Source organism: Notechis scutatus, chromosome 1 (assembly GCF_049901735.1).
Source record: "Notechis scutatus isolate UNSWTSFEM ecotype Mainland chromosome 1, rNotScu1.2, whole genome shotgun sequence".
NCBI classification, from domain to species: domain Eukaryota; kingdom Metazoa; phylum Chordata; class Lepidosauria; order Squamata; family Elapidae; genus Notechis; species Notechis scutatus.
Genome location: NC_142009.1, coordinates 211094580 through 211121217, shown reverse-complemented (window position 1 = coordinate 211121217; position 26638 = coordinate 211094580). Strand labels below are relative to the sequence as shown.

General features: G+C 38.5%; 1 protein-coding gene across 4 annotated transcripts in view; it reads right to left on the bottom strand.

Moving 5' to 3' along the window:
- The window catches only part of NCKAP5 (NCK associated protein 5), a 711275-nt gene that overhangs the window by 453228 nt on the left and 231409 nt on the right, over positions 1–26638 (bottom strand). The window contains exon 1 of one of the 4 annotated variants that reach the window (XM_087950140.1): positions 12415–12707. The exons of the other annotated variants lie outside the window; for them this stretch is intronic. The gene's annotated coding sequence lies outside the window, so the exon portion shown is untranslated. Of the gene's footprint in view, positions 1–12414; positions 12708–26638 lie in introns of those variants that run through there. 4 annotated transcript variants of the gene reach the window in all.

Below are 26638 nucleotides of genomic sequence, written 5' to 3'. Positions count from 1 at the left end.
TGTTGTAGTAGGGCGTCGTTTTTAAAATAATTGGCTTTACCTTCGAAGGCAAAGGGAAGGCGGCGACAGGAGTGCCTGAAGCTGAGTGTCTCCGCCGGGCTCCAGTTGCAGGGAGGAGCCCTGGCTGGCCGTACGTGGCTGCACCAAATGCCACGGTGTTGCTCTAAACGCCGTGGCAGCATGGGAGAAGGGAAAGCAACGGTGGCGGAAGGTCTCCCGATACGAAGTGCCCCACCAACGCTGAGGTCAACATCCAAGCTGTCGCTGCCCGCCCACCCGAGGTTGCAAGGGGGGGAATTAAGTCACCCTCGAAAAGACGGCCTAGCCGTTTTTTCGGGGGTCAAAAAAAAATAAGGCCCAGCCTTATTTTGTGAGAAACATGGTAGCTTAACCTTTTTAAAAACAAAGAACCATAGCACCCCAACTGAATAATCACTAAAAATGACCTGATATATATCTATATACAAAATTTCTGCTAAATTGCTAATATTTTTATTTTCTATACTTTATATATTGTAGATGCTTAATATTACTTATTGGGGGGGGGGGATTTGGAGGTTTTTCGAGTTGGTTTGTCTTTAAAAAAAACTAGTAAATTATACATATATACTACCTGTGTGTGTATGCGCGCGTGCTCGCGCACGCACACACACACACACACAAAATCCCCCCCCCAGAAACTAACAGCAATTGAGGAGGTCAATTTGGGGAATAGAGAAAGGAGAAGGTAGAGGGAGAGAAAATCAGTGAAATACTTCTCATTGAAACTTTTCCAGTCCAATTAGCAGCCTGCCCTGCAGCTGTTTTGGAAGGGGGAAAAAATCTGAACATGCGATGCTAAGTTTTAGTGTTATTTCTGTGACAATGTATTTTTTCCAACATAAATTTCCTCTTGATCTACACAAATCTTAATATCTATATCTCCATGTCAGCCATTCATATCAATCCCATAGGGAGCTGGTTTGGTCCAGAGCTGAGAATTATGAGACACTCTTTACACAATTAAGAGCTTCTGATGGTGGAATGGTTGTCAGCTTTTAGACTGGTTCGCAACACTTAGCAGGAGATAAGTCAATAGGGTATTCATCCACTAATGAATGCATCCGAAGCATGTTAATTCATGCATATTACAAACTGTCATAGAAAAGAATAGGAAGAGTAGTTGTCTTCCATCCGGCTGACACATCACAATAACGCTTCAGCTCTGTTAGAATAGTTAAAGCAATGCATGACTTTTTAAAAAGAGATTTTTAGAAGATAATTCAATGAACCATTATGATTTTATACTTCAGTTTCTGAATACGAGTTCTGAATTTAATTCTGTATCAGTTACTGGGCTTTGAAGCCAACTTTCAATCTTCCTCCCCTCTAATACTTCAATGTTTATTTTCATTCCTTATTAACTAAGTGAGCAATGCTTTTTCTTCTGTCAAAAGGAAAATAATTTCCTTTCAGATTGGTTACAAGCCTTATAAAAAGATGCTCCGTTTATTTAATATATAATATTTGCATTAAAAATGTGAACTGTAAGACCCACTGAAATAATTGTTGACCTGCTAACCTGTATCTCTGGGAAAATTGTAACTAAAAATGTACTGCTAGCTGTAAAATCTGTTCCAAAGCCCCTCCACCCCTAAAATATAATCATCTTAAGTACTCTACTGTCAAACTGAAGTGTCACACATCAAACATTTCCCACGATGTCTGATGCTATTAGTTAACTCCCAGGGAACTCTCATACTCATTAACACAGTCCTGCAAGTTTTTAAAAGTTATCTCCTGTCAGCAGTATGACCCAAGCAACCTTATTTCTGTATGAACTGCTACCTTGAGAGTTGTGCTTGGCAAACTTTTAAAATGGGACGTTGTTTTGAGCTTAGATTATGTTTTTTAAAAATTAGCATTTTCAATTATTTAAACAATTTTACAATCTGTGAACACATTGTGGTTACGGGAAAGAAATGTCACATCGCTTTCAATATCTGAAATATGTATTCATTTATTTACTTACTTACTTCCCCAGAGCATCAAAGCAAACTGTATAGGTATCGCCTGTTGTTTTATCCCGATAACAATCTTGTTGGATAGGTTGGATTGAGAAAATAAGACTGGTTCAAAAATACCCATTTCCCATGTCAGAGGACAGATCTGGTCAGGAATTATGTCACTCTACTATACACAGTGAGTCTCCTCTTTACAACAGTATATTTGGAAGAAAAGGGGCAGAGTGCGCATTCTATCTAAATTTATATTTAAGAGGAATGAAGAAACTGTGCTAATAGATTGTGGCACCTGTGAATATTAATGTGCTCAGTGACTTTTTTCCCTTGCACCTGCTAGCGTCTCTGCTACATCCAATTGGGGTTGTATACTTTAGATTCTTCTCATTTAAAAAGGAGGAAGCTCACCTGTTGTGAAACAATCCATCAGCCTCAGGCATAATCTTTATTTCCAGGAATGTCTTTATGTTCCCCATAGATTTTACTTCTTCTGTTTGTTCGTTTGTTTATTTCTTTGTTTACTACTGTGGCATATAGCCCACAAAACAAACCATTAAACTAAAACAAACAGCAACATCCCAAAGAATAAAGGTAAAAGTAAAGGTTCCACTCACACATACATGCTAGTCATTTCTAGCTCTAGGGGGTGGTGCTCATCTCCATTACAAAGCCAAAGAGCCAGCACTGTCCAAAAGACATCTCCGTGGTCATGTGGCCAGCATGACTAAATGCTAAAGGCGCAAAGAACGCTGGTACTTTCCCACTAAGGTGGTCCCTATTTTTCTACTTGCATTTTTACATGCTTTCAAACTGCTAGGTTGGCAGAAGCTGGGACAAGTAAAGCTCACTCCATTACGTGGTGCTAGAGATTCGAACCGCTGAACTGCTGATCTTTCTGATCGACAAGCTTAGCATCTTAGCCACTGAGCCACTATGTCCCAAAGAATAGCTGCATCCAAATCCATAGCAGGAAGGTTTGCCCTCCTTATAGACTTAGAAAATTCCAAGACTCTACAAAAGAGCCTAATTTTACTGTCCTTCTGAATATTTAGAGGGGTGGGAGCCAACATAATAGGTCCCAGAGACATTCTAACAAAATAAAATGGTATATGGCTGCAATCTAATGTTTTGTGTGGAATTGTGCCTACCAGCCCAGGGGAGAAAAGATAATATAAAGCTTTAGGGGATGATGGTGGCAATGAAAAAAAAAAGTCTCATCAACTCGCCCATCCCACCAAAGTGGTCTTTTTGCAAGAAAATCCAAAATGTACTCTTAAAATTACAAATGTTACACTGGCCTTAAAAGATTGGTTATCTTTATTATAATTTAGTTCTGCTAAATGCAAATACATGGTTTTTGTCATTCAAATGCAACAGTTCATTTATTTGAAAATCTTATAAAGGGTACGAAATCAGCAAGGAATAAATGGATAATAAATAAATAAATAGTTTGTTTTTTATTATGCATCTTTCCAAAACATTAAACTAATTCTTTTTTCAACAACTGTTTCTAGGATCATCAAATAATCAACTGCAACTGGCATTCAACCTAAGTAAAGCTTCAAAACAAAATGTGTAAAAATATAGCACTGATATATTGAACCATTAAGAAAAAAATACAGTGAATACTCGAATCATAAGAATTGAATTAACATTTTAAGAGGAACACAGTGTCTTCCAGTAAACTATTAAAAAAGCTTTGACAAATCATCTATAAGAAATTCTTCCCCAAAACGGCATTTTCAATTTAATTTCAGTCTATGATCCATCACTAAACCAGAGACAGATGTCAATGAAAAAAAAATCTATTGTTCAATTTCTAAGGTAATTCCATTTTCATGAAATCATTCAACCTGAATTCAAAGGGGCCCTGTTCTTTCAACAAGAATATACAAATACAATAGACTAGATGGTGAACAAACGAAAACACCTGAAAGTATTTTACTGTCAAAAAAAGAAACCAAGATTAAATAAACCAGCTAACAAATAGGGAGAATTGAAAATCCTGTTTTGAAACCCCAAAGGTAACCTATTATCCAGCAGCTGTTTTGGCAAGTACATGAATTCCTTAGATTTTAGGCAGAAATTTCAAACCCTACCCATCACATGGTTCCTCTAGCAACAGATGTTAGAAACCTAGGACTGCATGGTTTATATGTATGCCATATACCACTTGCTTTCGGATGTACAATTTAGAATGAAATAATAGACTAAACAAGGTATAATTGAGCCATTGTATGAAGTGATACATTCTCCTTTTCTGTAGGCCTTCAGAGGGCTTGGATGATTGATTACCTGTCAGAATAAATAGCAATAGCATTTAGACTTATATACTGCTTCATAGTACTTTACAGCCCTCTCTAAGCGGTTTACAGAGTCAGCATATTGCCCCTCAACAATCTGGGCCCTCATTTTATCTAGTTCGGAAGGATGGAAGGCCGGGTCAACCTTGAGCCTGGTGGGATTTAAACTGCCAAATTGCAGGCAGCCAACAATCAGTAGAAGTAGCCTGCAGTATTGCACTCTTAACCACTGTGCCACCAAGGCTCATAATCCTAGTGAATCCTATACTGAGCAGAAACTTGGAATAGATGACCTTAAGTCATCTCCTTAAAGTGTATCCATTAGCAGAGCTCACTCAGAAGACTGGAAACTGAGAGCCCTTTTAATAAATAAAAAGGAAGGTGCTTATGTGGAGCAGAGGCACTTTTCCCCAATTATTGTGAAGCATGCACAGCCATACTAAATACTGCTAAGGGACAATGAACTACCGTCACTCCGTCACTTTCTCTTCCTCATAACATGTATTAGAAACGTGATATGACATTATAGTGGTGCATTACCTGCAGACCTGACCCTCATTTATGTCATGAAGGCCAAGAAATAGTTTGTGCAATGGGATTATTTCCCACAATGTAGTTTAGAAAATCTTTTCCTGGCATGGTATCCTCTGGGTGCTGCATTTGAACTCCTTTAAACTCAATTCGATTTATTAAGGATTGATGCTGAATACATGAAATGCACCAGGTCAACTAACACTGTTATGAAGTACGGAATGTTATGAGAAACAGAACTGAAACTGGCATGGATATGCTCCCGCCTAATGTCATGTTCTGCTCTTAAAAGTAAGTACTGACCTTGGGAATTAAACTGGAGAAAGTTTATGTGCATGCAAACACTCAAAGTATTTAATGGCTGCAGATCTTGTGATTCTGTCAGCCAATTTCTTTTTTCAAGCACACACTTATGAGAACAATGGTGCTGTGATGCCTTGCCAAAATACAGTCAATAATAATTATAGCAAATACCTGCTGCAGTCATAAGAAACTTTCATGCCACAAAAACAGCACATGACAAGTCATGTAGCTACTCAAAATGCAGCTATTAATCTGTATGTCTCGAGTAAGCATTATCCTGCTTTCTTTCATTTGGAGCAACTTGCTATGGCAATATGGCTTAAGAAAATAAATGTATTTCAGACTATACAGGAAGACTATTTATTTAGCATTATCATCTCTCAATCCATATTATTTTACATAATTATTTTAAAAATCAGATGAAAATACAATACCTATGATAAAACACCTGCAAAAATACAGGTAGTCCTAGATTTATGACCACAACTGGTACCTGAATTTCTTTCACTGAGTGATTCAGTTGTTAAGTGAGTCATCCTATGACCATGCCCAGTTTTACAACTTTTTGCCAGTCATTAAGCAAATCATGTGGTCATTAAGTAAATCCAGTCGGCCCCATTAACTTTGCTTGTTGGAAGCTGGATGGGGAGGTCACAAATGACCCTGGGATGCTGTAACTATTATAAATAAATGCCAGGTACCAAGTTCCTGAATCACAACTACGTGATCACGGGGTTGCTGCCATAGTCATATGTGCAAGGACCAATTGTAAGTCACTTTTTTCACTATTTATAACTTCGAAAGATTGCTAAATGAATGGTCGTAGGTCAAGAACTACCTATATTGAATCTTAAAACAGCAGAGATGAAAATACTACAATCAAACAAGTTTCCCTATCAGCAATTCTACTGCCATATTCTAGACCTATTTCAAATTGCACATGCAATAGTGTTATCTGAGTAGCTGTTTATCAGCGTTATCCGTATGATTAAAAGGAAAAGCTGAATGTAGGGAAGGTATGGAACTCAACAAATCTTCCTTTTAGGATTTTTTACAGGATTGAACCATTTGTAATGCCATTCAGTTAGGCGGAAGAAACCTTCCACTAAAATATATATTACTTTGCATCTATGAAAGTTTGCGTTTATGTGCACTGGGAAGTTGTATGCAGAGAGCAGGCATCAAATTCTGCTGTAGGTCATAGGACTAGAAAGTGGGCGGCTCAAAATGGAAAAGATCAACATGCCAGGCCACTGAATGCTTGTCTCATAGATACACATGGGGAAAATTATATACCTATGTCTATGTCTGTATGTCTGTCTATCCCAGATCTAACCTATTTTTGAATTTCATCCTTATTTTGCCATCTTCTTCCCCCACAACAAATTTAGTCCAGTTGTGTTCAGTTCTTGGAGAATTATTCTACTGACAGACAGACAAAGAGCATTTTTACATACTTTATTTCAAACACTTTATTATGTTAGAAAGAAAAAGGAAAGATAGGCAAAAATACCTATCAGGAGTGTGGGAAAGAGGAAAAACTGGAATAAACTCAGGGAATTTCTAGATATTTAAAAATTGAGGTAAAGACTAGGATATATTTGAGTGAAAATACAGGAAGAGATGAAGTGTGAGTAATGACGCATGCATTTTACAATAATTTATATAAAGACAATTTCTAAATTAAGGTACTTGCCATCTGTGAAATGAATGTTCTGTTCAAGCAGAAAAAAAAAATCAGTTCAGAATAAGACTTCTGTGCTTTGAGGCTCAAAAGACATATTTGCCTTGTGCTCAGGTTTCAGAATAAGCTATATTTTTGCCGTATTAGCCTTCTGTGAAATGAATGTCTAATTCAATCATTTTACAACTAGCATCCTGTATGATGATGCTCAAGTTGTGTTTTCAAATTACAAATGTGTTCACAGCCTCAAAAACCAAGTGCCACAATAAATTCAAATATTACAAAGTTCAATATCCTAAACTACTTTAATCACTGAGGGAGGGATTCAGCCTACTCTGCACCTCGCTTTTCTGTTTTAATGTCAGTTTCCGCATTATATTAAGCTATAATGTGGTGTGCGTGGTTTAGTATAGTGTCTTGGCCAAATCCAGGCAATATGATTTGTAAACAATGCCTTAATGTCATAAGTGAACCAAACCAATCTATTCAATGTTAGTCTCTTGTAAGCCGAAGGCAGTAGAAGGCCAATTCCATTTTGTTGTCAAAACAACAGTATGGATCTGTCCCTGTTGAGTCAAGCTCAATTCAAGTGAGACTTTACATTCAAGCAATAAAAGACAGTTTGTTAAAAAACATAAATTCCATTTCCAAACCCAAACATACATGAAATTATTACATTTTGGAAAATCAGGAGTGCAATAACCATTATAAGATTTAAATTAGCATATTCACTAGGAAATTATCTCAGATGTCCATTCATAATATGAATCAACATACCCTAGTTTCATCTACTAGTTAGTTGTCACAACATTCTAACTAATCAGATGACAATTCCAAATTTCTAAAGATGAGATGGAATGGTGATGAAAATATCTCACTCTACTTCCCAAACTTTGCTTATTGTATATCGTATTTACAATATACTCTCGTATATTGCCACACATCTATTCAAGAATGCAAACTAATCCCACTTTTTTCGTTCAATGTTCTTACAATAATCAAGATGTAGAGCCACTTGAAATGATATCCACATTTATCCACTGAAATCATCCATCCATCCAGCTTTAGCATTTTTCAAAATTCTTAGACTTGATTCTCTTTTCAAGTATCTTTTACTGTACTGTAGTAAGAAGTATAGCATTCAATTTCACACATCAAAATATTTCTATCATTCCATTACAAAGCTCTAAAAAGCTTTTTACAGCATTCTTTCAGTTCAGTTTCAGCTCAAATCATTTAATCACTTTTATTATTAATTCCATTGAGTCTATTCTGTGGCACTCTGTAGCATAGTACGTTTCACTCTGTTCTAAGCAGTTTCCATAACCTCTTTTCGCTGGTTCACTTTCTATTTATTTAAACTCAGTTCAGATATTTTGTTTGAGAGAAATGGTGAAGACAACCTCCCTAATCATTCCCAGGGTATGTAATAGTTGTAGAGAGTAGAGTGCTTTAGTTTGGCAAGATTCTGCCTGTAGAACATTAAAGAAGTCTGCTTGGAAAAATTACCAAGTACTGTATCTTTCTGACTTTCAGAGGCTGACATTTTTCTCTTTCTGCAGTCATTCTTCTTACACTCTCATTTCTTTTTCTTCTTTTTCTTCCATGCTCATTTTCCCCATGATTGGTTCCAAACAATAACAGGAAATGGCCTGCCACACTCAGAATTTCTCGTCATCCTAGTACTATTAGTTGTCTGAGTCTTTCATTGTAAACAATCAGATCAATGGTATTTCAAGAGTTGTATTTATTCCTTCGCACATGGGCATCCAAAGGTATGGTGCGAATAATGAAATGTATTTGAGGAGATTACCTGAGGACATTATTATTATTTGAGGATAATACATGCTGTTGTTCTTGGTATTATTGTGCTTTGCCACGGAAGTAATTCTAGGTGGCTTAGTCTATGAATTTGAAACATACCTTTTTCTAAGATGGTATTTTATTGTTCTCACTAATTCCTGGGTCAACAAATGATCAGTTTCGCATTTTTGCATTATCTTATTTTTATTCCAACCTATCCATCTTATCTGATGGTTTTCAGAATATTGCACAATATTTTTGCAAAATTCATCTCTGTTTCATCTCATTTTCACAATTACATTGAACATAAATCTAACTGTCATAGTTATGGATTCTTACTTACAGGTGAATTCATAGTAACCAAAATTCTTACTTTTCTGAGCGAGTATGGTATAGTGGCTAGAGTGCCAGCCTAGACATCAGAAGATTGTGAGTCTTTTCTGAGACATGAAAGCCAAGTCAATGACCTTGGCAAGTCACTCTCTCTTAGTCCAACCCACCTCTCAAGGTTATTATTGTGGGGAAGCAGCAGTATTAGGTATGCACACCGCCTTGAGAGAGACAATGATAGCAAGATAAGAATATAACAATAATATATTTTAGCTTTCATAATTAAACCTATACCTCCGCTTGCCTGAATGAACTAATTTTATCCCACAATATCAAACTACTTTTATTCATATCTATTACATCCTTCCCTTCATCTAAACTTCACAGATAAACAATACAATCATTAATTCATGTCCACTATTATTTATTTTTTCTTATATTCCAAGTCTCATTCTTCCGTATCTGCCAATTGTTTCCAGGTAGTCCATAGATTATTAAAGGCCATGTCTATACCAAACACTTTTTAAAACTTTATCCATACCCCAGGTCAGAGAAACCCCACCCCCAACATCTCTGGGGCACCAGGGGCTGGTTCCATGGAGAGAGGTTTTTCCAGGGACCAGAGGAAGAGTGGTTTCGTGTGCTGCCTGCATCCCATGGATGAGGCTTTTCTTGTTTTGCGGCCCAGTTGCTGCTCTGCCACGGACCAGTGCCAGTCCACAGATTGGAGGTTGGGCACCCCTGCCCTAGGTCACCTGCTGATTATTTGATAAAGGTAAGGATTATATAAGTCACTTCTGGCACATGTTCAAGTTTAACCAAAGCAGTTTATCTCCAGCATGCCCATGCTGTTTAATGCAAATTCTATTCTAAAGACTACTCAGAAAGCCAACATGCCAATCAACACATCCCACCAACTAGGAGTGTGCTGTGTAGTGTACTGGCACACACTCAGGATATTTTAATCATATATAATTAATCAACAGCTTCATTACAGAGATTGCCATGATTAAGCATAGTTGATGTAAGAAACAAGCCACCCAGTTCAAATATGGTATCAATAGTCATGTATATCCCACATAAACTATCCTAAAAATGCTGAAACTATTATTAAACAATTCTTTTCTTGTTCTTCTTTCTTTCATTTATACAGTACTTTCTTAATATTAGATTTAGAATGGCTCCAAATAATATCGTACATAAATATTCACATACATATTCAGCAGCATAAAAAGTTGCCTGTCCGGAATTTTTAAGCATGTAAATTTAAAAATCCATATCATATCAAGTCACAGCTACAAAATCATGAATGCTTGTAAATCTAGTTTTTAATCCTACAATCACACTGCATGATTTGCTTAGCTTGGCTTATATTTATAAAGCTAAGGAATGTAGGTTTGGTATAAAAGTAACTAACAAAGTTACTATACATGGGGGGGGGGGGTTGGAACTGCTAGCCAATAACATGTAAAGGAAGCAAAGGGAAAAGAAAAGCTGCTTACAACTCATGCATATGAGATTGGTGGTTATATACATTTATTAAATAAATAAATAAAACTTCCAGCGGGACTTTCTGTATTAGTATTAACCCAAATGCCCACAAGTTTTTTTTTCTCTTTCACATCCCATTCCTTCTAGTTCTGGTACAAATGTCAGAAGTAACCAACCAGTAAAAAGAGTGTGTGAAAATAAAAGAAAATTAATATTTCTACTATCTGTACTGGGCAGGTCTCATTACACATTGCTTCCAAACAGAACTCAAGACATCCTTGTGGGTCAGTAAGACAGGTCAGTTTCAACACTCAAGCACAGAAGTAAATGATATTGAAAAGCTCCAGTTATCTAAACCAACAGAAGCATAGATAATAATAATAATAATAAAAAGCAAATACAGGTTTGCTACAACCCCATCAAAGGCTTAGATAAACCACCCAGATCACAAAGAAGCAGCTTCTGGGATTCACTCTCCAAATTAAAAACTTGAATTGTGAGATACAATGCAAATGCACACACACACACACACTGCACACACAGCACACTATACCCCAGCTCAGTCATCCTAAAATGATATTTCTCTGCCATCCATCAGAATTAAGCTGCTTATGGATGCATAACAATTCTGTATATGCAGTTGCCAATAGCAACAGGCATACAATTGTACAACTAGCTCCCCTTTCCAGCAGCAGCAGCAGCAGCAGCAGCCAAAGGAAAAGAGTTTGCAAACAGCAGGACAGGGGACAGCAGAAAGAGCAAGCAAAGGAGCCAGCAGAGGCAAGGGAGAAGGGCCCTGAGAGCAGCAAGGAGAGATGAAAACAGAAGGGACAGAACAGGCCCAACAGTGGGAGCCCTGATCCCGGGACCAGGACAGCAGCAGCAGCAGGAGTGGAATGAAAGAAGGGGTTGGAGGCGGGTTTAACAAAAGCCCCGATGCAATGCTACCAGCCAGTTCCAGCGACAGAAGCTTGTCGCCAAAAGGCAGCGCGTCTTTCTTTAGGCTTCAATCCATCTTCCCCTCCATCCGTAACTCAACAAGGCCACCCCTTCATCCCCCATTCCCCCCCAAGCACTGTAAACTAGCCCTTCCCACTACCTAAGGTCAGGCTCGTCACCAGCAGCGTCCGACGGCAAGTCGCGTGGGAGCTGTGCAAAACTTTAAAAAGAGAGAGGCCGGTGGGACGCTGCTGCACATCCCTCCGTCCGCAAGTTCAGAAGCGTGGGCCTGTCGTCGTCGTCGTCCCCCACCCCTCCTCCCATACATACTCGTCCCACCAGGGCCCGCATCTCACTCGTTAAAGGACAAGTTACACGCCACGAATGGGCCAGACAGACGACGGGCCGGGACTCGTGGGGTGTGGGGGGGAGAAATAAAAAGAAAAAAGCAACCCCCAGAGCTACAAGCTCGTTCGGAGGGGTCCGTCCAATTGAAGCCGCGACAAAACTCCACAGCGCCGCGCCTCTTTCTCTTTTTTTCTGTCTCTTTGAAGAACAGACCTAAGGAAAGCGTCAACCTGCCAGCAGCGTCTACAAGACCCGCTTCGCGACGGGTCAACGGGTTTGCGCCAGGGCTCGAACCCAAGCGCGAGCGCTCCCCTCCTCGGCCTCGCGCACTTGTCCGCCGGACCGCCGCGGCGAGATTGGCCAGCCGGCGGGCACATGCCCGGCTCAGCCGCTTCTCCATCTTTGCTTTCTCTCACGCGCTCACGCATTCACACGCATGCACACAAGTACGGCGACCCCCCGACGCCGCTCACCCCCCCAACCCTCCCCCCTTTCGCCCAGCGCTCTTTTTACCTTTGCCTTAAACCAGGAGAGAAGGGGAGGAGACGGGGGGGGGAAAGAGGGAGAGACACGCCAGAGGGCGGGTTTCACTTCAGAGCAGGTGAGGGGAGCGCAAAGCGCGCAAGGAAAGAGGGGCGGCCGGGGAGGGAGGAGGGAAGGCTCGGCGCAATTGCTGCCTTACCTGCTCTGCGGAGGGGCATTTTGCAAGCGGCGGGGAGAGGCGGGGCCTTTACGCTCCCCGGGGACCCGCCGGAGCAGCCCGGGAGCCCGACGGCGGCAGCCAAAGCAGCCCCCGAGTTTCTAAACTTGGCATGGGGGTCTCCCAGCATTTAAACGGACGCGACCGCGGACGCCGCCGCTGCAGCCGCAGCCGTCGCCACCGCCGCCGCCGCTTCTTCCGCGTTGTTGTTATGCTGCCGCCGGCGGGCTTGTCTCTTTGCTGGCGCTCCCTGTCGGGCTGCGGGCAGGGCCGCCGCTCCGCGTGCGCTCGGGGAGGGCCGGCCAGGCGGCGGGCTGGGAGAAGGTGGCCCTCTGCTGCGGGGAGGGGAGCCGAGGCGAGGCAGGGCGGCACAGCCTCAGCTCCCCGAGGGAACGCCGGGTGAAGGGCTCCCGCCCTCACCCCGCTATTCGGTCGCGGTCGGGGCCTTTCAATTCCCCCTGAGCGGAGGAGGCTACTTTAGGATGGGGGGGAGGGTGTTGTCATAAAGAGTGATGCGCATCTGCTGCGATCGGAAGCGGTCGCAACGGAACGGCTCTGACAAAGCTTTGCCTGCAAGAGGGGGTCGGGGAAGGGAGGGGGAGAGCTTGTCTGAGGAAAACTGCTATTGTGGGTTGGAACTGGAGGGTCTCGGGAGGAAGAGACAAGTGGAGAAAACTAAGAGGTTCTCTGGTTTCCCCCTCCCTGCTCACCAGTCAAGTTCATCTTAACGGAGAACGAGACCTAGTAGCAAGAGCTTCCCTCCCTCTCTGGATCAGATATGTGGACTTCAATTCCCAGAATTTCCCAGGCAGCATGTGGGAATTGACATCCATTCATCTTGAAGCTTCCAAAGTTGAGAAGTTCTGCTTTAGACTCTTGACAAATCACTTTCTACTGACAAATTGCAATTGTCCCTTTGCAATGCAGAACCAAATTTGGTGTGATTATACCAAGCATTTTCTCTCTCTCAAGGTAAATAGAAGCCTACCTGTTTTGAGACATTCAACCACAGCCTACACAGCAAAAAGGCTGGTGTTCACTGCACATATTAAATCACGAAGAAGCAGATTATATAGAAAGAATCAGTGATACAGAAGAAACTCCACATTGTGAGTTATAAAAGTAAGCAATCTTGCCATTCTGCTTTGGTATAAAAGTTGTCTTCTTAAATGGAAAACTAAGTCCAAAGCTAGCATTTTACAAGTCTAAGATGACAGTCACGCTCTTACTTAGATTATTGGTCTAGCAGCTAGCTTGTTCATTGTTGTAACATTCTACATGAAATTCCTGAAATCTTAATAAAGAATCATGACATCCGAGACTTCTGGCCATTGTGAGTTCCTTAAATTTCTGAGCCAGATAATTGGCTAAGTGGAAGACTTGTTCTCTTAAGCTTGGTTGCTTGCAGCCATTACATTACCCAGTGCTCACTGATGATGTTAACCTAGTCAGCTAATGAAACATCTTCATAGTGACCATCAAGGATTCCACAGTTCAACCCTGAGCACATATATTCTCTTCTATTGGAATTTGCTAAGTAATTACAAAAAGGTCTTCATTAAAATAATTGCTTGGAAATGTGGCAATTGGAAAATGTCTTAAAAGTCATCTGATTCAAATTCTGAAAACAGAGGGGCCTGACAACTGGATTTTCTGATAGATCAATCTTGAAAAAAACAACTTCTAACTAAAGAAAGAAAATAGCATAAATTACAGTCAGAAAGTAAAAGAAGCACTGAGAGCCATCTGGGACTGACTTTGTTTCCAATTATATCACTAAGAAAGCAAGCAGCAAGACCTTAGAGCAATGTTTCTCAACCTTGGAAAAAAGCTGGCAGGGGAATTCTGGACATTGAAGGCTACACATCTTAAAAGTTGCCAAGGCTGAGAAACACTCGCTGCCTTTGAGTTTCAAGTGGTCCAACTCCAGTCAGAGGAAAGTGGAAAAAGTCATGCTTCTGGATGCATACACAAATTTCAGTGTGGAGAAAAAAATGTTGTCTAATGACTTTACAATGAGAAAGTTCTCCCTATTCTTTATAATTTTGCGCTGCAGTTTAGTTGTTTACACTTTTTAAAAGCTGTGAACAGTAATTGTACTTACGTATTTATTTTCATTTTTTTAATGTCATTGTGATTTAACACATAAATATGTTAATCTTATCCAGATTAACACTGGTAACTATTATAAAAAAAAAACACTCTCAATGTGATCATACCACAGGACATCCCTCAGTATCAAATTCACATTGAAAAGCATATTGATAAGAGACCATGTGTTCCCATCACTTACAAGTACAGTATATGTCTTTGTGCAAAAATGTTTGACATTACTAATGGGGAAAAAACGGAAATTGAGGGAAATAATACAAATTAGTTGACAGGTATATGGGTGCTAAATTATAAATAAGGAAGTAGAATCGTCTAGGCTCCAGTTCAACCCATCACTTAAGCATGAATTTAAATTTAAAAATATAAACAATCCCCCTCTTACTTCCCTCAAAGCATATGTAGCATAAACACAATGGAATTTGGCATGGGCGTAAGTGACCTGCTGGTTTATGCGTACAGCATGAAGTTTCCTTAATCCTCAGTCCATCAGCACTCATGTTTCTAATAGAGTGTGCAATATATTCAACCATGACAGAATAAGATATTACAAGAAAGTCTTGCCATATTATCAATATCTCTATTTCAAAAGCGACCTTGTTAATTTTAAACCTGTTAGCCCAACATTGATTTTCAGTATAATTATAGAAAAGTTAATGTAGAACTCAATGCAGCTATCTTAAAAGACAAAATATAGTTACATTCAATCAGCAAGGACTTTTTTAGATGTGATGAAATCTGTACTATATAGGCCAATCAACATTATTTTGACACAATGCTGATATGAGGAAAAAATATTAGCATATTCAATGTCCTTAATTATTTATAGTGGTGTGAATAGATTTTGTTGAAGAAAACATTTGTGCAATCTGCATTAAGTCATCCAATATTGTATCACATTCATTCATGTTCAATCTTGGTATTAATTATTCCTGATTTAAATAGATGTTATATTAGCAGAAGAAGAAAAATTCTGAAGATGCAGGAAGGTTTTATTCCCGTCTGTAAAAAAAAATTGATAGAAAGTAAATGCTTCTCATGTTGTTAGATGAATGCGAGATATGATGAGTCTGTCAGAGAAAATCTTTTGGGCTTCAGCTTACATTCACATAAAATAATAATACTAACAACAACAATAAACCCATTCCTGGTAGAGCAAAGCAAGGAGGAAGAGCAATATAGGTCTAAATTTAATATCGGTAGTACCTCAGTTTGAAACCCAGCAAGACTCCAGACTGAGGCAGCACCTCAGGATAAAACTTTGCTCAGGCGGCCAATTTGTTTCTGACTGGTGCTGTCTAAATGTGTCAGGGCACAGTATGTCTCAGTCATACCAGTGAATGACATGACCTGTATAACATCTTTTTAAATTACGAAGACATGTACAATATTTCAGACAAAAACAATAATGCTGAAGCTACTAGACAATCTTTTTTTTAAAAAAAAACCTCTTAATTTTAAAGAATCAATTAAGTACTTTGTACCAATGGAATGGAACCAGTCTGTAGGAAAGCCAAAACTGTGCAAATCCTTCTGTTCATCTGCAACCATTTACATGAGTGAATTGTTGGGGGTTGTGTTTGAATGTGATGAATACTGCATTATAAACCTGCAAATATTTCTACAAGAACCCATTACAATAATAATTATGTAGTTTTATGATATACATATATGAATTAAGCCTTGAGCAAGACTGCTCAAATGCATTCCTGATTTTCATTAACAAGATGCAAAAATGACAAATTATTTCCAAGAACTACAACACAAATATTTATACCATTGTTACATAAACAGCATGTTCTAATGGATGAAAGCAAAAATACTTTCAAGCACAATATAAGATTATGAAACACACCTTTGATTTCTATGACAATTGAAAAGAGGGAGATTCATAAGAAAAAAAATATCAGGGAAAACTTCACTGCATGAAATATACATTTTGTTGTTATTGTTGCTATGTTGCTATAGGACTGCAGAAAAAACAATTACTACCAGCCTGCTTTCAATCGAGGACCTCTATACTGCACGAGTCAAAAAGAGGACTGTGGAAATATTTACAGACCCCTCACATCCCGGACATAAAGTGTTTCAACTCCTTCCCTCAAAACGACGCTATAGAGCCCTGCACACCAGAACAACTAGACACAAGAACAGTTTTTTCCCGAAAGCCATCACTCTGCTAAACAAATAATTCCCTCAACACTGTCCAACTATTTACAAAGCCTGCATTACTATTACTATTAATCTTCTCATCACTCCTTATCACCCATTCTCTCCCACTTGTGACTGTATGACTGTAACTTTGTCGATTGTATCCTTACGATTTATATTGACTGTTTCCTAGTATAATTTGATTGCTTATTGTACCCTATGACTATCATTAAGTGTTGTACCTTATGACTCTTGACGAATGTATCTTTTCTTTTATGTATACTGAGAGCACTTGCACCAAGACAAATTCCTTGTGTGTCCAATCATACTTGGCCAATAAAGAATTCTGTTCTATGTGTTTGAAACTAGGTTTATACACAGGTACTGCTTTCTCTATGCTTAGGTCCCTTCCAACTCTGCTATTCTGTATTCTATCCAATCAGATCAATTTTTTGGAAGCATGAAAGCAGATATCAGTTTACAACCCTGGTATCAAGAATGAAGAACAAGAAGAAATATTTACATTAGGTTTGTTCATCAGTTCCTCAAAAACCAGTAAGAGTCTTATAGTGGAGCCACTATATACAAATGCCATGTCAGAATCAACTCGGACCAACCAAAGGAATGGGAATTTTGCTTGCTTCAAAAATGGTACTGTTTCAGTATCACAAACTACATTGCATTACAATTAACTGGGCAGATGAGAGAAGAGGCAGAGCCCCAGTGAAAGAAGATATCCCATCGATCATTGCTTCTCAAAGACTATGTTCATACAACACATTGAAATCAGTTGTAAATCTAGCAAGTCCATTTGCACATGCTAAGATTGCTAGTTCTAGACTTGCTTACATGGTTTTTCATCTTGTTATTTTGATGTTGACTTTCTGTGGGTTTTTTTTTAAAGGCGGAGATTGTATGCTGTATAAATTGGATAATTAAATTTTGTGCATATGGTGCAAAACCATGAATGCATTAATTCAGTAATCATGTTAAGCATGGTATGGGAACATAGCCAGAGAATTAATGCAACTGTTGAATAGGGAGCTAGACAGGTTTCCATAAAAATGTTTTTTTTTACTATGGAGCCAGCTCCATTTTTATGGTTTCTTGCCTGGGCACGATAAAGTGTTTTTTCAGAGGTCCTTCCAGAAATTATACATTCACGTAACATAGGACTGGTAGCCAAATTGAGGGAAACCCAAAGATTTCTCCCTGTAAGGCATGTCTGATTCTAACATTTGGCAATGATGATGGCTAAGCTGGAATGAGAAAGATCTTTAACAAATGCATATTAAAAAATGGCTGAGTCCAACTTGTTGAGGATTTAATGTTGGCAAGAAGACATGGGTGTACAAATACATATCAGAGAATATGCACTATATATTCACAATAGAAGTCTAAGCAAATTTAAGCATGAATGGTTTCCTTACATATATATACTAATAAAGGAGACTTTGAAACTCGGGGTTGAAAGGACTAGCATTGATGTTACCTAGTTTGGGTAATAAAACATCTGCAAGAAAACAACCAAGCTGAAATCTCTCATACCATATACCCATGATGGTGAACCTATGGCATGCGTGCCAGAGGTAGCACACAGAGCCCTCTCTATGGGCACACGAGCTGTTGCCCCAGCTCAGCTCTGCCATGCATGCAGGGGTGGGATTCTACCGGTTCGCACCTATTGGCTAGAACCCGTTGTTAACATTCTAAGCAGTTAGAGAACCAGTTGTTAGAAGAAATTACTGGCCCAATCCTGTAAGGAAGGCAGGAAGGAAACATTCTGGTGTTGCTTACAGAAACTGCCTCTCTGTTAACCCTTATTACTTATGACTGTTTTTCACACTTACGATTGTTACAGCATCCCCACAGTCATGAGAGGCCGGCGAGGAGATGCGTGCCTCGATGTGAGTGTTGTTGAGTTGGCCACACCCAGCCAGTCACATGACCACCAAGCCATGCTCACCACTAAGACACGCCCACAGAACCAGTTGTTTAAAAATTTGAATCCCACCCCTGCACACATGTGCAGACATGCCTCCCACCGGCCAGCTGGTCTTCAGGTCTCTGCCACGCATGCACGGGGATGCAGGGGGAAGCATGTGGGTGGTGCATGTGCATGCACGGGGCAGAGCATGTATGCGGGGGACATGCATGCATGCAAGGGGGATGCACGCACATTGTATTTTGAGGATGTGCACGTGCAAAAAAGGCTAGCCATCACTGCATACTATACAGCAAGGCAAATGTAAGTATGTATGGGTTTTAAGGGAAGAGAACTGATCAAATAATTGAAATCAGAGATGCTAAAATTTTGAAATCTTTACAACTATTTAGCATTATAGTATGAGAAAGAGGAAGTAAATACTATTTATAAAGTTTTTGGTTTTTTTAATTTTTGTATTTTTAAACAACAAATAGTGGAGATTTTAGCTGAAAGATTTACATTCTTATTTACATTCAAATAATATAATTTACTGTTTTCTATAATTAATTTCTAATCAAGAATACACTGTACAATCTTGGTACCTCTTGTTCACTTATAGATGTTTCATTTATGTATCAATCAATTATACATACATACATATTGTGAGATGGGCAGATACATAAATTTAACAATTGCATACATACATTTGGAGACCTAGGGCAACACTGTTGTTTCACTGTGATAGAATGATAAATTGATGTTTTGAGGTATGTTGAAAAAGCAATGAAAATAAGATGCACAGTGCTATCTTTCCTTCTCCTCCCCTTCTTCCTTTATCATTTCCACCCAGAAAATGAGTGAGTAAGTGAATGAATGAGTGTGTGTGTGTGTATATGTGTGTGTGTGAAATAGAAGGACACAGCAACAAATGCTTTCCAATTGTTAAACTAAAGTGTGCTTAAACTAGTACTGAGCATCCTTGAATTCAGAGGGTACTGGCAAATCTCTGAACATTTATCTGCTTTTCATTAAATATTAAAATTACATTGTTACGACTTCAAAGAAAAGTACAAGTTTCTAGTCACTTATCCCAATGTCCCGTAGATGCTGATAATAGCAGCTACTTGGCTCAGGGTCATTTCTGGCTGATCATAGTGTGCCTTTTATTTTAAAAAATATTGTTTCCCTGGTAAGGAAGTCCATATAGCTATTTCCTCTTGGGTTTTCTAAGTTAAAGCACATCTCAAATATATCAGCACGACAGACTGTAACAGCATGACATTTGCTGTCCCCATTCCAGGTCTCTCTCCTGCCTCTGTTATTTCTCTTTCAAGTCACTGCACTCTTTTCCCATGGGGAAAGTATAAATGCAGAAGGCTCTTGGCAACAAATTCAAGAAGCAGAACTCTTTGCTGGCAATCAATGTGCCTTTTCAGTGAGCACTACGTACCTGATGATCAACAGAATTAGACCTACAACATTTTCAAAGATTTAAAAGCCAGGAAACCATTTAATGATGTTTTCATAAATCTTAACCAAAGTGCTCAGAAATCAAAAAGAGAAAGCATGCATGATAAAGGATATATTAAAGGTTGAATTTAGTTTCATGAGAGAGAGAGAGAGAGAGAGAGAATAGTCAGCACAACTACAATTGATTGTGTTTGTATCGGCAAAATGAAATCCACTCTTCTCCTACTTCCTGCCTTTCTTCTTGCTACCTAGAGATAGCCCTAGTATCAAAATTATTATCTTCTGATTTCAAAAAAAATTTAGTGATAAGGATTGTGTGAAACAATCTGTGCTATTGCACCTCAAAGCCACTCAGTAACTCAATTTATCATATATCTGTGGATCAACAGATTTTAACAACAAGTTGTACGATGCATACTTTTTAACATCACTTTTAAGAAGCTGTAATATTTTCAAAGCATACACAATCTATAAAAAGCAAGTAACATTTCCCATTTTCAGGTGTTTTGTAATTTTGAAAATACTTGATCCTTTTCTTTATAAACTTGTTAAAGAGTGTATGTTTAGAGCTTCACATAATCATTGTGCAGTGTTCAACTATGAATACATTTGCAATTTGTTTGCTTTGTTGATCTAAATGCTGAATGTTCATGTTTCCTTTTTTCCAAATTGTATTTTCACACGTGCAGTGATATAGTTGTATATAACTGTTGTGCTCACTGCCCTTCATCTGAACCATGGATTATAGGTTCAAGAGCACCAGACAATAACCATCTGCCTTACACAGATGGGATTGGGCAAAATCAAAGATGGACGTTTTCTAATCCTTAATAACTTTTCAAGTTGAGTGCATCTGAATATAAAGAGTTCATTTCTCTGAATGAAAGTAATAAAAATGAAGCGGGCTCCCTAAAATCACCTGTTTAATGTTTAATGAGAAAATATAGCACAAAGTTAGTTGAAAAATGGGCAGCTATATGGATGTTTAAATAAATGCATACATACGTATGTATGTACATACATTCATACATACATACATGCATAACCTACAGTATTGTGCTATGTTTATATATTTTAACTTTAAAAATATGTGTATTTGAAAAGTAGTCTGATTCTGGTGAATTGTGTAAGTTAGAAGAGTTAATATTTGTAATAGATTCTGCTCCTATCACAGTGATTTTCTTGAAAATCCTCTGATAAACCTACAGTATTACTAGCCTACCATTGGCAATATCCCTACCTAGTAGGTGCTAAAAAGGCTTTTTGCAAACCATGAAGTAGGTATAGCTGGAAATTGTGGGGATGCCAGGGGATTCTGACATCTCCACAATTATAGCAGACCAATTCTTCCCTCCTTCCCACCCCATTAGCTTAAGTGGGGGGCCAGTTATGTAAAACTCTAGAATTGAAAGCCCCATTAAAGCCCCTGCCTTCCTTTCATAAATAAATCACATGAGCTTTGAAAATGGTGGACGATCCATCGTATCATATTCCACCAGCCCTAGCTTGAATCAAAATCAAGAAGTTTTTGCAAAGAGTTGTTATATCTTCCTTCTGTAATTCTCTGCAAAATTATATGAGACGTGAACAATCCACTGATGTTAATAATGTATCAGGTCACCCAGCAGATTGAAAATCAATTCCTATGTAATCCACATTCAGTCAAAGGTCCTGGTTGCTTCATTTCCAGTCTCAAGTGTAACAGCCATATTTAATATTGTAATTGCCAAATGCATTGCTGCGCAGTAGCTAGGAAAGGGAGGAAAAAGTCTGGATCGTGAATATCATACAGCGGCTAAACCCTAGCATAGAACATTATATTTGGTATCCCTTTCCCCCCACTTTTATTACCAGGCCTGCATAAGCTAACTCTTGGATTGCAATCCTGTCCCTGACTATTCTGAAGGAAGCCGCACCATTCTCTATTAAGATTATTTTGCCCTGTAGCTTTATTTGATTATCTCTTGGATAATTAGAGTGAATAAAAAGAGTTATAAACTATGCAATGAAACCAATGTTGGGGGAAAAAGAGCAGAGGAATTATAGAAGATGCATTTTCATTCAGCATTTTGAGAAACCTGTTGTCAGAGGAATGTGTTAGCATTCCGAATAGTGCCTCCTCAAACCTTTGAAGCAACAGCACTTGAGATGTCTTCCCTTCTCACAGTGTTATGACACGGTGGTATGAAATGTGCTCTTTGAGAAAGTGAGGTCTGATCCGCACAAGTGGTTTGCCCCAGCACAAGTCCAGTCTCTGATAATTTCTTGAGGCAAGGAATGTGTGATCTTTTCCATAGCCCACCAGGAAGGCAACATCTGCCTGCCTTTTCCTGGGACTCATTATGCTGTGTTTTCTGATTTGTCCTGGCACAATCTCTGCTGTCCACAATTGTCTGCTGTGCTCTTTTCATTGTATGCAAACACCTACACAGGCAAACCACCTGCAGGACGGAGATGCCTCTACCCTCTGAACAGTTTATTCTTGAAACAAGGTCATCAGCTGAAATCCCAGCTTTCTTTCTGTTTAATCTTACTGATATAATAGATAATTTGTGGGTCTTAAAAACAAAAAAGCAGGTGAAATTGACAAGCTTCCTCCCTCCCTCCCTCCCTCCCTCCCTTCGTAAGTCCACTGATCCTGTCCCCATTGGGAAGCCTGGGCATTCTCTCTAGTGCTCCGATTAACGTCTTTTTTTTTTTTTTTTTTGAAAATTTTATTTGGGTTTTCACAAAAACAAAACACAAATAAAGCATCTTTTTTGAAAATAGCATGGTCCCAGGTTATCACTTCTTCATACAGACACAAAACTCAGTTTCATGCTCATTTTTATATTCTATTCCATATCTTATTACCATTTTATATTTTCTACATAGTTTTTCCCCTCTTTTAATTTTCTCAACTTTGTTTTAATTATCTCATCTCAGTTCAAATCATTACATTTATACTTTTGTCTGTCCTGTTTCAATTTCACATTATCTTTTCTTATTAAGCAAATTTTTCCCTGTAGTTACCAATTAGAGTATGGCACCTTTATATCCTTTAATTTTATCCATTCAAACTCTTATTTAAGCTTCAATGTATACCTTTAAGATTATAGCATTCAATATAATACATAACTTCAATTTGAGTTCTGCTTGGTACATTCTTAAAATAGAGACTATATTCTTAAAAAGAAAAAATTATATATATATGTAAATAAAACACACATTCCATTCCAATTCAAGTCTATCATTAATATGCATTAAAATCTTAACATCTTTAACATTTCTTTTCAATTAAATATCATACTTCCTTGGGAACACTTATAAACTTTCCATAGTTAATTCTTTTTTCCCCATATTTCTCACTTATATTTTTATAAATCATTACTAATAATTAAAAATGTTCCCTTTTAATTCTCTCAATCATTTTAATTCATTCATTTATTAACAAACATCCCACTACATTACAGTAAATATTTTATCCATCATCATATTTTCTAAAATTATTTCTATTTGTAATATAACAATGCTATCTTATGTACCTTTGCAGAATCCCTTTTGCAATTAAATTTTCACCCATTATCTCTAAACAAGCTTATGGTTACATTCCTTATATCTTTTCTCTGTTTCTCCATTTTTTGTTTCTGTTTTTTATAACTTCTTTTCCTTGCCTTCTTCCCCCTCTTCTTCTCCCTCCCCTTTTTACCCACTCGTCTCTCTACTTCTAACTCTCTCATCTGTAATCCCCTCTTCTGTTGCTTTCGAATATTATACTTATCTTTCAAATTGTTCTCCTTTTTGGTTGTTTTTTCTAGTCTTAAACCTTTCACTCTCTTTCCCCCCTTTTCTTTTTCCCCCCACTTAAAATTATTTGATCATTAAAGATGGCTTCTTCTTTGTCCCAATCTTCTTGTTCTGCAAGCATTTCTTGTTGCTTCTCATAGTTCCAGATCTCCATTTCTAAGAATTGAAACACGAAGCCAAAAGAACTTCTCCCTTCTTGTGCGTCTTCTTTCCATTTTTAAAGTTCCGTTTTCAGTTCTTCTAAGAGTGATACCATTTTAAAAACTTTTAAACAACCACCCGGTTAATTTTAGTCATCTAGATGCAAAAACCAAAAATCACCAAATAATCCAAGGCTGTTTCTACTTGCTTCTTTTTTCCACTTTCTCTTCCTGGGGTTCTATGTATCTTTGAGGAATCTTGTTAAAATTTCACTGTAAGTTCCTTTTAATTACAGTTCCGTTCCTTAATTCCAGGCAGTCTCTTCCATTTTTCCAGATCCTGCCCTTTTATTCTTTTTTTTCTCCTTTCCTGCTTTTAAAAACTTAAATGTCCAGAAATCTTTATTATCCCTTTGACTTTTATTTTCAGCATAGGTGTTTATTAATGTCAAAGTGGATTTTTTTTTCAATTTCTTGCTTAAGTCTCTTTGCTATCAGTATAAGGAAGGGAAGAAAAAGAACCTAATCCTTTCCCTTCTCTCTCTCCTTCGCAGCTTCAAAATCTTCTTTGGAAACAATGTTGTTAAGTTTAAATTCCAGGGTACCTTATTTGTTGCTTTTGCTGTTTGACCCAGTCAACCAAAACTTTCTCTTCTTATCTTCCTCCTGCACATTCTTTTCCGGTCGAGTTCTTCTTTGTGGTGGCCATTTCTGACCACCGCTACAACCACCTTCGGGAAAGGGAGTAATGGCCAGCTGGGGAGGAGAGATGCGGCTCTCCTCAACCCTGCAGGCAGTCTTCCCCCTCTTCACCACCTCTACGGGGTGGCTTAGCCCCGAAACCAGATGACTTGGGCACTCCAGCGGCGAGCACGGATCGAAGCCTCGCAGAGACGAGGTTTCGGTCTGTCGCCGAAGAAGTTCAAACTGGAAGACCCTGATTAATGTCTTAAGTGGCCACTTAACAACCACAACTGGGAGAGATGGGATGATGGTTGTTGAGCAAAGTGGTCACGTTACATCTCATTTAGCGACCATTCTGCTTAACAACCAAGATTGTGGGCCCAATTTTGCATAAGTGGGGGACCACTTGTACTGCAGAAAATGTTTGTGTTGTATTTTTAATATTTTGGCTCCCCCACATGTAGGTCATTCTGAGCCGTTGAAAGTTGAACGACATAAAAATGTTAACAAATAAAAAATAAGTAACATCATTGAACTTTTATTGTTTGGTCTTTGGACAGTCAGAGAGAGTCCTACCTCATTCCCATATCTGGATTGAGTGAGCGTCTCTTAGAAGACAAGTGGTGGGAGCTGGAATGATCAGCTGGCAATTGCTGTGTATATATGAACATCCTAAGGAACAGACTCTCTCTCTCTCTCTCTCCCTCTCACCCTCCCTCCCTCCCTCCCCCTCTCTCTAAGAAAAATCCTTACAGTTTTAAATGCTAATTTGCTGAATTAGAAATGTAGGTCTATATTTTAAATTAGGTTGGAAAGTCTCCCTGTATATTGCTCCACTAGAGCTGCCTACAATTTCAGCTGTGAACCGCAGAAACTTCTGGAGAATCACAGCTTCCTGAATCTTGATTAAAGTATCTCAGTTGTGCTGTTTTTTATTCTTCTAGTTTTTCTCCCCCACATATGCCACTTTGAATCACTGGCAGTAGAGAAGGTGAGGACACTTGGTGTCTGTAAATGAAACTGTAGGTGGGTAGGAAAGAGTTTACCATCTCTTTGCAAAATAAACATTTCTGTCTGAATTGCTGAGGTTCCAGGCTTTAATGCGATGGAATTCCCAGAGCCTCATAAGGAAAATGGACATTTTGAAAATATTGAGGAACAAGAACAGACAGGACATTTTTATGGCATCAAATGATTAGCATCCTCCCCATGAAGCCAAGAAGCAGAAAGAGGATCAAATGCAAAGGAAGCACACAGAAACTTTGACACATTTGTTAATGAGAACCAAGTTACATATATTCAGTTTCCAAAATTCTGCAGTATAAATCCTTTTTTCCTTGAAATAAATCTGCCTATTCAGAATCTATGTCATAATCACACGTTTTGTGGTACTGAACTGACTTAAGAGCAGTATTATATCTCCAAATTTTCTAAATCTGAGTTTAAAATAATATACTTTAAAATGATATACTTTAATGCTAGGTTTTAATATCAGCTATATAAAAGTATGGAAGAAGATGCTGAAAGACTCGAAGAACATCCACCAGGCTAAGCCTTTATTTCTTTTTTAATTTCTTTTGTAGCTCTCCCATCACTGATTTCTACTTAATCTTTCTCAAAGTCTAAGTCACTAGAGTTTAGTTCCTGTCTCTGATTGTCGCTTCAGTATAATCCATCCACTTTCCTCAGCTATGTAGATAAACAGTTCTGATAAATAAATGCAAACTGTTCTATTAATTTACAAGAATCAATTCTATTACAGGAACTGATGGTGTGCTACATGTTTGTAATAAAATAAATGCAAATTAATAGTTGATCAATAAGCTTTTAAATTTCTTGTTTGACCAAACTTTTCACTAACTATGGAACAAATATTACTTGTTGCATTATTTTATTTATTTAGTTAAATATTCAGAAATGCTTCCTCTAACTTAGTTGA